Source organism: Chrysemys picta, chromosome 20, assembly GCF_011386835.1.
Source record: "Chrysemys picta bellii isolate R12L10 chromosome 20, ASM1138683v2, whole genome shotgun sequence".
In the NCBI taxonomy this organism is placed as follows: Eukaryota; Metazoa; Chordata; order Testudines; family Emydidae; genus Chrysemys; species Chrysemys picta.
Genome location: NC_088810.1, coordinates 18,912,095 through 18,922,257, shown reverse-complemented (window position 1 = coordinate 18,922,257; position 10,163 = coordinate 18,912,095).

Genomic DNA, 10,163 nt, shown 5'->3' with positions numbered 1-10,163 from the left:
GTAGAAGCAGCAAGTTTGCGGCTCTGCCCCGGACCTTCCGTTTGCTTCTCTGGCTTTGTGGTAAGCTTGCCGTAGCTCCTTAATTTTCACGCGGCACTGCTGTGTGTCCCTGTTATGGCCTCAGTCCTTCATGGCCTTGGAGACCTTTTCTAATACTTTGCCATTTCTTTTACTGCTACGGAGTTCAGCTAGCACTGATTCATCTCCCCATATGGCGAGCAGATCCCGTACCTCCCGTTCGGTCCATGCTGGAGCTCTTTTGCGATCCTGGGACTCCATCACGGTTACCTGTGCTGATGAGCTCTGCGTGGTCACCTGTGCTCTCCACGCTGAGCAAACAGGAAATGAAATTCAAACGTTCGCGGGTCTTTTCCTGTCTACCTGGTCAGTGCATCTGAGTTGAGAGTGCTGTCCAGAGCGGTCACAATGAAGCACTGTGGGATAGCTCCCGGAGGCCAATAACGTCGAATTCCGTCCACACGACCCCAATTCCGACCCGCAAAGGCCGGTTTTATCGCTAATCCCCTCGTCGAAGGTGGTGTAAAGAAACCGGTTTAAAGGACCCTTTAAGTCGAAAGAAAGGGCTTCGTCGTGTGGACGTGTCCAGGCTTAATTCGATTTAACGCTGCTAAAGTCGACCTAAACCCGTAGTGTAGACCAGGCCTCAGAACAAGAGAAGCCCCAAACTTGAATAGTACTATGTTTGGAGTTAGTCTGTGCTATTTACCTCCCTTTAATTAAGAGCATCAAAGTTCCAAGCAATCGTTAATAGAATAAACAAAACAAAAAAGCTAACACAATACAGAATTATCCTTAATAAGAGTGCTTATGCAGATAAAACATATACAAAACAGATTTAGACACTCCTACCAATTTTAGTCTTCGGTGCGTTAAATATTTAAATGATAGTCTCAGACAAGAACAATATGATCTACTTTTACCTGATTCCTTTGGCATTATGATAATATCAGGTTTAGATCTTCTTGACTTCATTGAATCAGTTTTAAAGCTGTCAATCTGTGTTAATCTGACCTTAAAAAAACATAAGTGATTCAGGAAATACTGTGTTTACACTTCTAAAGGCAGTAGTGAATGTGTTTGTTTCACTCAAAAGAAAATGTAAATACAACTATCAAACAGGGGTGCTGGAACAATTTTTATAGTGGGGGTGCTGAGTGCCATTGAACCAAACTGTAAACCCTACATATAATGGAAACCACTCATGCCAGGGGATGCTGCAGCACCCACAGCACCCCTAGTTCCAGCACCTATGCTATCAAAAGTCTAAATTCAATAGTAATTGTGAGATCTGACAGAATCATAGTAAAAGCTGGGATGGACTGAGCCAGAATTTGGATGTGAGAAACCTAAGGAACCTTCTGGAAGTAGTATTGGTCTTTAAATATCTGGTATTCTTTCTTTAGAGTCAGTGCTTAATCAAATGCTCTGTTGTAGAGCACTGTACTGCAAAATATGCAGAAGGTGTAAAATAAGTTCTTAGCAATTTACTGTTGTTAAAGATCCCATGATAATTATGCTAAAGTATGTTAACCCTGATGTCCTGAATAAATTCTAATGTGGATACTCCTATTCTGCCTACCTAAACTCTCCTTTCCAGTTTCATTTTTAGAAGGTATTTTCCACTTCCTTTACTAAGTTTAAGTATTATTGTTGCATGCTGCTAAACACTGGCTGAATTTCAACAGTAGATGAAGTAATTCCTGAATACAATTTGTGCCAGCTCCATTTTTAAAGTATCTTGGGTTCTTTCTGATGAAAGAAGCTGTCACTGACTTACCTGTGATATTGTGAATTTTATAAGTATTTTAAAATCAAAATACATAAGAGTTATAATGTAAACATAAAGTCATTATTATTAAATGTGTGTGAACCTGTTGGTTAACTTAAATGAAGTGCTATAATAAAAGTTTAAAGTGCTTCAGTGTACTATCTAGATGCTAGGTTAAATTCATCCATCATGAAACCCCATCAATTTCAGTGGAGTTTGAAAAATGGGGAAAGTGTTCCATCATTCTTGCTCACAAAGTGCATCACAGAACTCAGTCTACACACAAGCTTACCTAAACCTTTGAGTTTCTTTCCAAAAGACTAGACAACACTCAGCTGTGTTATCAAGTAGTTATATATAGCAGGACTTACAGTTGTTTAAAAGTTTACAACAGCTGGAAACACTGGGTCTCTATCCAGGAACAAACTTTTGTTTTTAAACTTAACTTTTTAAAATGTAAGATAATAAAAAAGACACTTTCAGCAAAACAAAGTTCATCTGAAGCATGACATTTGGTTAATGATTTGCTTAATCGCTTTCATTACATAGGGAGAATATACCTTAAAAATGCTGCTTAGTCAAAAAATTGACTCTAAAAATCACATTGTGGTGTTCCATATGTAACTCTCCCTCAAGTATGACCAGCTCCAGAGTGCTCAGTACATATATCAAAATGATTTTTCTATAACCGGCACTGTGACCTGAAAATCCAACTGCATTATTACTGCCTCCTTACATCATCACTAACTAGTACAAAAGATCCTAAACTCAGAATTTAACTGATGATTCTGTTGACAATGCATACAGATCTTTCAAATAAAACTGTATTGGCTCTGCAGTGCTAACAGTATTTAAAATTCGTTAGTGTCCATTAAGTAAACAGATAGAAATTGAAGGTGCACAAGAAGCAGAAATGTAGAGTAAGACGGTGCCAGTTTTTGATAGTCACTTCTCTGATTATAACTATGTTTTAATATAGCCTTTCTAATAAATAATAAAAAAGATTTTACCTGGTATGCATTCTTGCGACCTGAGAGAAAAGGGAAAGTTGCACAGTTTAGAAGGATATTTGTAAGATATCTTACTTGACACTCTTTCCAAATACTTTCTTTTGATACTTAAACATTTTCCATCCTTTGTTAATTAGAACATACAATCACTCAGCAGTTGTAGATTCTGAATCCAGTCTCCATTTTTATTATATTTATTGAATTGTATAATCAATGTTATAAAATTAATTTTCAAAAACATGGAATCTTTCCTTTAATTTTACCAATTTTCCAATTGCATAGTTTACTGTCATTTAGGTGGTCTTAAATACTTTCATGTGTCTTTGATGTTTTAATCCTCGGGTTGGGGAACGCATGGTTGAAAAAGGATCCTGGCGGCTCTGGTTACCACCGCTGACTGAGCCATTAAAAGTCCGGTTGGCAGCGCAGTGGGGCTAAGGCAGGCTCTCTGCCTACCCAGGCTCTGTGCAGCTCACAGAAGCAAGCGGCATTTCCCTCTGTCTCCCAGGCAGAGGCGCGGCAACGGGAGCTCCGTGTGCTATCCCCGCCCCAAGTGCCTGCTCCGCAGCTCCCATTGGCCAGGAACCATGGCCAATGAGAGCTCTGGGGGAGGCGCCTGTGGACGGGGGCAGGCAGAGCCCCCTGGCTGTGCCTCTGCCTAGGAGCCAGAGGGAAATGCTGGCTGCTTCTGGAGCTGCCTGAGGTAAACGCCGCCTGGAGCCCGCACCCCAAATCCCCTCCTGCACCCTAACCCCCTGCCCCAGTCCTGAGTCCCTTCCCACACCCAAACTCCCTCCGAGAGCCTGCACTCTGCACCGCCTCATGAACCCCTACCTCAGCCCTCAACCCCCTCCCACACTCTGAACCCCTCGGCCCCGTCCTGCACCCAAACTCCCTCCCAGAGTCCGCACCCCCTCCTGCACTCTCAACCCTTCAGCCCTAACCACACACCAGAGCTCACACCCCCAGCCCAGAGCCCGTACTCCATCCCAAACCCTATCCCCCTGCCCCAGCCCGGAGCCCCTCCCACACTCCAAACCCCTCATTTCTGCCCTGCCCCAGAGTCCCCACCCCCTCCCATACCCCAACCCTCTGTCCAGCCCAGTGAAAATGAGCAAGGGTGGAGGAGAGCAAGCAACGGAAGGAGGGGGGATGGAATGAGCAGAGGTGAGGCCTCGGAGAAGGGGTGGGGTACAGGGTGGGGCAGGAGTGTTTGGTTTTCTGCAATCGGAAAGTTGGCAACCCTATTTAATCCTGTCCTTTTAGCAGAAAAATTTCAAAATTTATTTTGTTCCTTTTATCCAAAAGAAAACACCATTTTCCAAAGATGGATATCTTCTTCTTGGGTGGGAGGGATAGCTCAGTGGTTTGCACACTAGCTCGTTAAACCCAGGGTTGGGAGCTCAGCTCTTGAGGTAGGCCACTTAGGGATCTGGGGCAAAATCAGTACTTGGTCCTGCTTGTGAAGGCAGGGGGCTGGACTTGATGACCTTTTAGGGTCCCTTCCAGTTCTATGAGATAGGTATATCTCCATATATTATATTTTTTTACTTATTTATTTAGTTAGTGTTTCTTTGCATCAAAGAGCAGAAGTCTTTCCTCCGTGCAAGAATGTAGCAGACATACTGGGAAGATGGAAGAGAGTGCATGTAATGGGAGATGTACTTGGGTAACTGAGGTCAGAACTGTGCCGAAGTATTCACAACAGTTACTCTAAATTCAAATAAATTATTTTTAATGGAGTGCTCAGTACAGTTTTATTTATTCCTTCTCTACCTCTCCCCTCTGATCCTCCCCAATTTTGTGTTACCCTTCTTCATTTCTTTCTTTCCATCCAGTCTGTATTGTCACTTTCTCATGCCTTCTTTTTGGTTACTCTATGCATTGACATTGTCTACTGTTCTCCTGTTTCCTTCTTTCCCTACTCAGTTCTTGCTTTCTGTGTTAAATTCTCACCCCTCACTCAGATTGTCTCCCCCTTATCCACTAGGTCTGTTCCATTTCTACCACTCTCTTCATTTTGCTTCCAATCCGGTTCATTTTTTATTATTGTGTTCAAATGCACTACCTTACCATTCTTTTCCTTTCCTGATCTGTTTCTAAATACTTTTACTCCCATCTCATTCAAAATATTCTCTATCTTTCCCGCCCACATTCCACTCTCGAATGATCTGTGTGCTGCAGAAAAATTAGAATCCTAATCTCTAAATGGCAGGAGACAGGCCCGCTCCCACTTACCCTTCTATTCTGCATGTGAGCTGTCAGACAGTGCTTCAGAGAGTAGGATTCAAGTAACTTTCATTTTGCTACCCACCTGTCAGCAATGCATAAATGCAAATTTTTAATCTGACTTTATCTTTACTGTTGAAAGAAGAACTAGTAAATGCTAGAACACATCATGTGTATTGTTTTAAAGCACCACATAAAAATGGCAAAAGTAACTCTTCTCTCCAACACAAAAATAAATATGTAACTTGAATCCATTTCATTTTCAGGGATAGGCTCCCATTCCCCAATGCCAGAAGCTGCCAGCTTTTATGTAATATGTGGTTTTCCTTTGATTTGTCCTGATGTCCATTAAGTTTATTTTTGGATCTTCCCTCATTTTTGGCAGGCGAGTTAAGAGGCATGAGGATAGGGTTTCTTCATCTCAGTTATTTTTTAAAAAGGGACATGGTTCAAGGTGGAAAGTCCAAAACTGTCCAGGCAAAATCATCAGCCCTAGCAAATTAAGGCTACAACACAATAAAATCCCAGTTTTTTAGGTGATTGGCCACTGAGCAACAAATGCAGATCATGAACCTATGCATACAACATGGTGTCATCTCTCTCTACTGTGCCAGATTGCTTCATTCTTGTGATTAAGTAGGGTATTGGATCCATGTGAACTGCAGCACTCTCACAACTCCCTCCCCAGCCACTTTAGTCTGACCTACTAGCGAACTGGAGCCATTCCCATTCTCATGAATGTACATACATTTTTGTGTATTTTAATATAAATGGAACACTGAATTGTGTTAGCCATATGACAATTTGCAATCACACGATACATGTAATTTGATAGATGTTTTGCTCTTGACGCAGGAACTTAATTCCAAGCAATTGCTAGGAGCCCTGCCAGGATTTCTAAGTCACAGACTTGCCCAATCTCTTCTTTCAGCAGCAGAACTCACTTACTCCCCACCTCCCCTATTGGCAGCAGGCCTGGAGTAGACAACAACCATCTATCCTGAGACCAGCACAAGAGGCAAGTCCTCATTCAATTCCCCCATCCCTCATGTTCCGCTGAAGTATCAGGGTAGCAACACTAACCACCTCCAACAGCAGGACCAAATGGAAGGCAATTCTTTGCTGAGCTACCCCATCTCCAAGGGCCCAATTAAACTCATTTAAATCAATGAGAGTCTATCATTAAAGGAAGTCAGATTAGGCTCCAATAACAGAATGGGATTGCCCTCTGCTTATGACCCTGCTTTTGCCCAGGGTCCCCCTTTCATAGATGGGTTTATAGCGCTGCCAACTCTCATAATATTTTTTAAAGCCCCATTTCCTTGAGGCATGTGATTAGTGAAGAATTTTGACCTTCATTTAAAGTTTCTAGCCCTTATAGCTAGAGAAAAAATTGAAAATATGAACCAAGTGCATCCCAAACTCACAGAAACCAGAAGGCAAATAAAAGGAACCAACATTGTTTTAGTTTTAATCTATTTTTAAACCAATTTCATTATTATTTTGTGGCCTGACTCATGATTTTTTTAACCCTTGTGTTTAGCAACACCAGGTATATATCCCATTTTCTTTTAATCATCTCTCCCCCAAACTGATTGCTGCCAAGCTCAAAACGTGCTACCCATCTTGCTTGTAAGGACATGGGGGCTTTTAGGGTTGCCAGTTCTCACAACTTTATCACAAATCTCACAATATTTGATGCTTTTCTTAAAGGCGTTAGCCCCAGCTCCTGAATTCATGTGATTAGATGAGAATCTCAGCTTGTCTTTAAAAAGATATGTTTCTACCTCTCACAGTTGCAGAGAAGATTGAAAACATTACCCGTAAAGGCTACAGCACCAGAAGACAAATTATATATATATATATATTTTTTCTTTTTAAAAATCATGATTTTCAAGACAATCTCATAATTTTTGAGTGTATGGGATTGGCAACAGTGACTGGTTCAGCAGTTTTTTATATCAAAATTAAAATATACCCCTATGGGTGAAATATTACCTGGGGTGAAATTAAAACAGCTAGCAAGTAAAATAAACCAGAATTGGGTGCGTGTCCCACGGGGGATAAAAGCCATAGTGCCCAAATGTGCCTATGAGGGAGTTATGACATCTTGCCAGTACTTATTGAGAGGAAAGGTGGAGCAATGGCCTGATTGGCCTCAGAATCTCCCAGCAGATTCTCACATGTAAGGAGTGGATCTGGGGTGGTGAGGATATTTTGTAAACTGTGTAAGTACTTGACAGAATTTGCCCTTTTTTAAAATATTTGGTTAAACCAGGCAGCAACTGACAAATTAAACTTAACTTTTAAATCTATGAGGGAAATGATTATTTAAAACAATCCTTGAGCTCTCTCGCCCACTACAAAAATCACATTTTCAGTCTAGATTTGAGGAGAAAGTTCAGGGTTTGGGGGTGGGTGTTTCTCTTCGGCGGGGAGGGGGGAAAAATATTAACCAGCTGACAGGAATTAATTTATTTTTTGGACATTATGTAGCAAATGGTGGTTCAAAGGTGGAATTTATGGCACTGGGCGGGAGTTTCACCCCTCCTCCCTCTTCCCCTACAAGAATAAATCATTGAGCCACAGTGGGGCAAAAGGGCGGGGGCGGGAAGCGGAGGGGCTGGGGAGCGACCGTTGGAGCCGAGGGGGAAGCGCTCGTGCCACTTCAAAGCTTAATCCCCGCGCGCCGGCTGCGCACGAGGCTGAAGGGGAAGGAGAGGGGGAGGGGGGAAACTGCGGCAAATTTCAGCCAGTCAGCGGCGGGTCGCTGCCTAGCCCCTGCAGCTCCATTGGGGAAAACCCGTGGATAACGGCTTTCCCGCGCTCAGGGGCCAATCAGCTCTTGCCTCAGGCAGCCTGCGCTTGGCTGGGTGAAGGGGATGGGGTAGGGCGCCCCATCTTAATCACCACAGGCTTCTCTGAAAAGAGGCGGCTGTGTCCCACTTGTCAGTGTGCACTGACCCGGTGGGGAACAGAAACACAATGAGGAGATGCAGGACAGCAGAGACACAAGCATAGCAGGGGGGGAGGGGAGGACCACGAGAGAGCAAAATATGGGGCATAAAGCGAGTCACATAAGAGAAGGGAGGGAATAGGACTAAAGAGGAAGGGGCAGGAAGTGGGGGAAAGAGGTAACTAGAGAAAGTATGAGGAAAAATATGCATGGGACTCTTGTGCAGGTTGTGACAAAATGGATGACACTTATAAGCAACAGTACAAACAGTAATCAAATGTTCTTTAAGAGAAAGCACCGTTGATACTGACATAACTGCCCTACCCCAGGAACCCTTCCACTTTCCATAAATGTATCCAGGCAGTAACTGTAGCATAATTAACAGGGCAGACAAAAGCTGTTTTTAGTTTTTTTTTATTATTATTATTATTTTAAAGGTTTACTAGACTGTAGAGAGAAAGGCACGCTAGTACAGGTCAGGACAACACAGAGCCTGTAAACATGGCACTCATTTTCAGAACACCTATCCCCATGAATGGCTCAAGTCTTCACATTATTTTTTATGCTTTATGCTCTCTGTATGTGTGTATATATATATCTCCTCAATATATGTTCCATTCTATATGCATCCAAAGAAGTGGGCTGTAGTCCACGAAAGCTTATGCTCTAATAAATTTGTTAGTCTCTAAGGTGCCACAAGTACTCCTGTTCTTCTTTTTGCGGATACAGACTAACACGGCTGCTACTCTGAAACCTCACATTATTTTTGTATCTAAAGGGAAAGTACTGTGCACTACAGTTAAGTTTTCCCCTCTATATACTGGCATATCACAATGTAATGTTTTTACTTTTTTGCAGACTTACAAGGCTATGAAACTGTACCAATTCACACCCAAGATATACTCACCTACCCTTTGCCATTATAAAAGCCTCATATTTTACTCAGTCCCAACCATCGACCCTCTCCCCCCAAAAAACAAATCCACTAGGGAAATAGGCACATAGGATTTTGTGAAGCTAATTTAATGCCTTCAGTGCTTCAGAAATATATCAAGGGAGTAAGCAGTTGTCTAGGCCAGAAACAAGGGAGGTAACTAGCTTGCTCAAGTGTATCCAGGGGATTTTGTCAAGGATCCTGGACCAATCTCAAAATCAAAGCAATAGGATCTCTAGCTCCTTGGAAAGTAGAGGGAGTAGCTTTTTAAAGTCTTACCTGAAGGAGACCTCAATGTTTCTACATCAGAGCGTAAGAGACTGAGCCAGAAATTTAGTTCCAAGAGATATCTAGCTAAACACTTTAAAAAAAAGCAAGGTCCAAGCTCTTGACTGTTCTCCCACTATCGATTTTACTTCACAAAATTAAACCAGATTGGTCTATTTACTGTCATTGAATTGCATCAGTTTATGGAGAAGGCAGGCAGTGCTAGCACTTGCACACTCATTTCTGCATTGAGTTTATGGGGGAAAGCATTTCAATTCTCTTGACATCATTTTAGGTTTATATACAGGTGTCAAAAATATCTCAGTGCAGAGAACTCACAGCAACAAAATTCAAGAACTAAATTTCTTGGTAAAATGAGGGCTAAGCTTAGGAAAATACAATTCTACAGAAAGTTATTTAATTAGAAGTTTCTTTCAGGAAGCCAATATGAATCTGGGGGGGTCAGTTACTTAGAGTGTAAGGTCTTTGGGACAGTGATGGTATGGCATGTAGCAAATAGGACCTTGGTCTGTAGGAGCTACTGCAATGTAAATAAAAATCAAAACCTGTTAACAAGTTCACTTTAAAAAAAAAACAGCATGTCAGTCTACTATCTTCTTGGAATCATCGTTTCACAATTGTAGTTACTTGTTTCTCTGAAATATGGAATTCAAAATGCTATTGTGAAAAGTGATATATAAGAGCTAGGTATTACTGTATTATACAAGGCAGAATTGATTCCCTCCCGCCCCCCAACGATAACCCGACTGACATATGAACAACACTTAATGTATTTTAAAACTTGAGGGAAGTGCTATTACTTCAATGATAACGTTACAAGGACAGGTAGTTGCGGTTACAAAAAAAGTACAGTGTAAGTTTCCATTAACTGAGAACAATACTAGGAAATAGCAAATACTGCTTATTCCTTTGATACAAACAAAAAAATGCAGCTATTGCATGGAAGCTATATGCTAG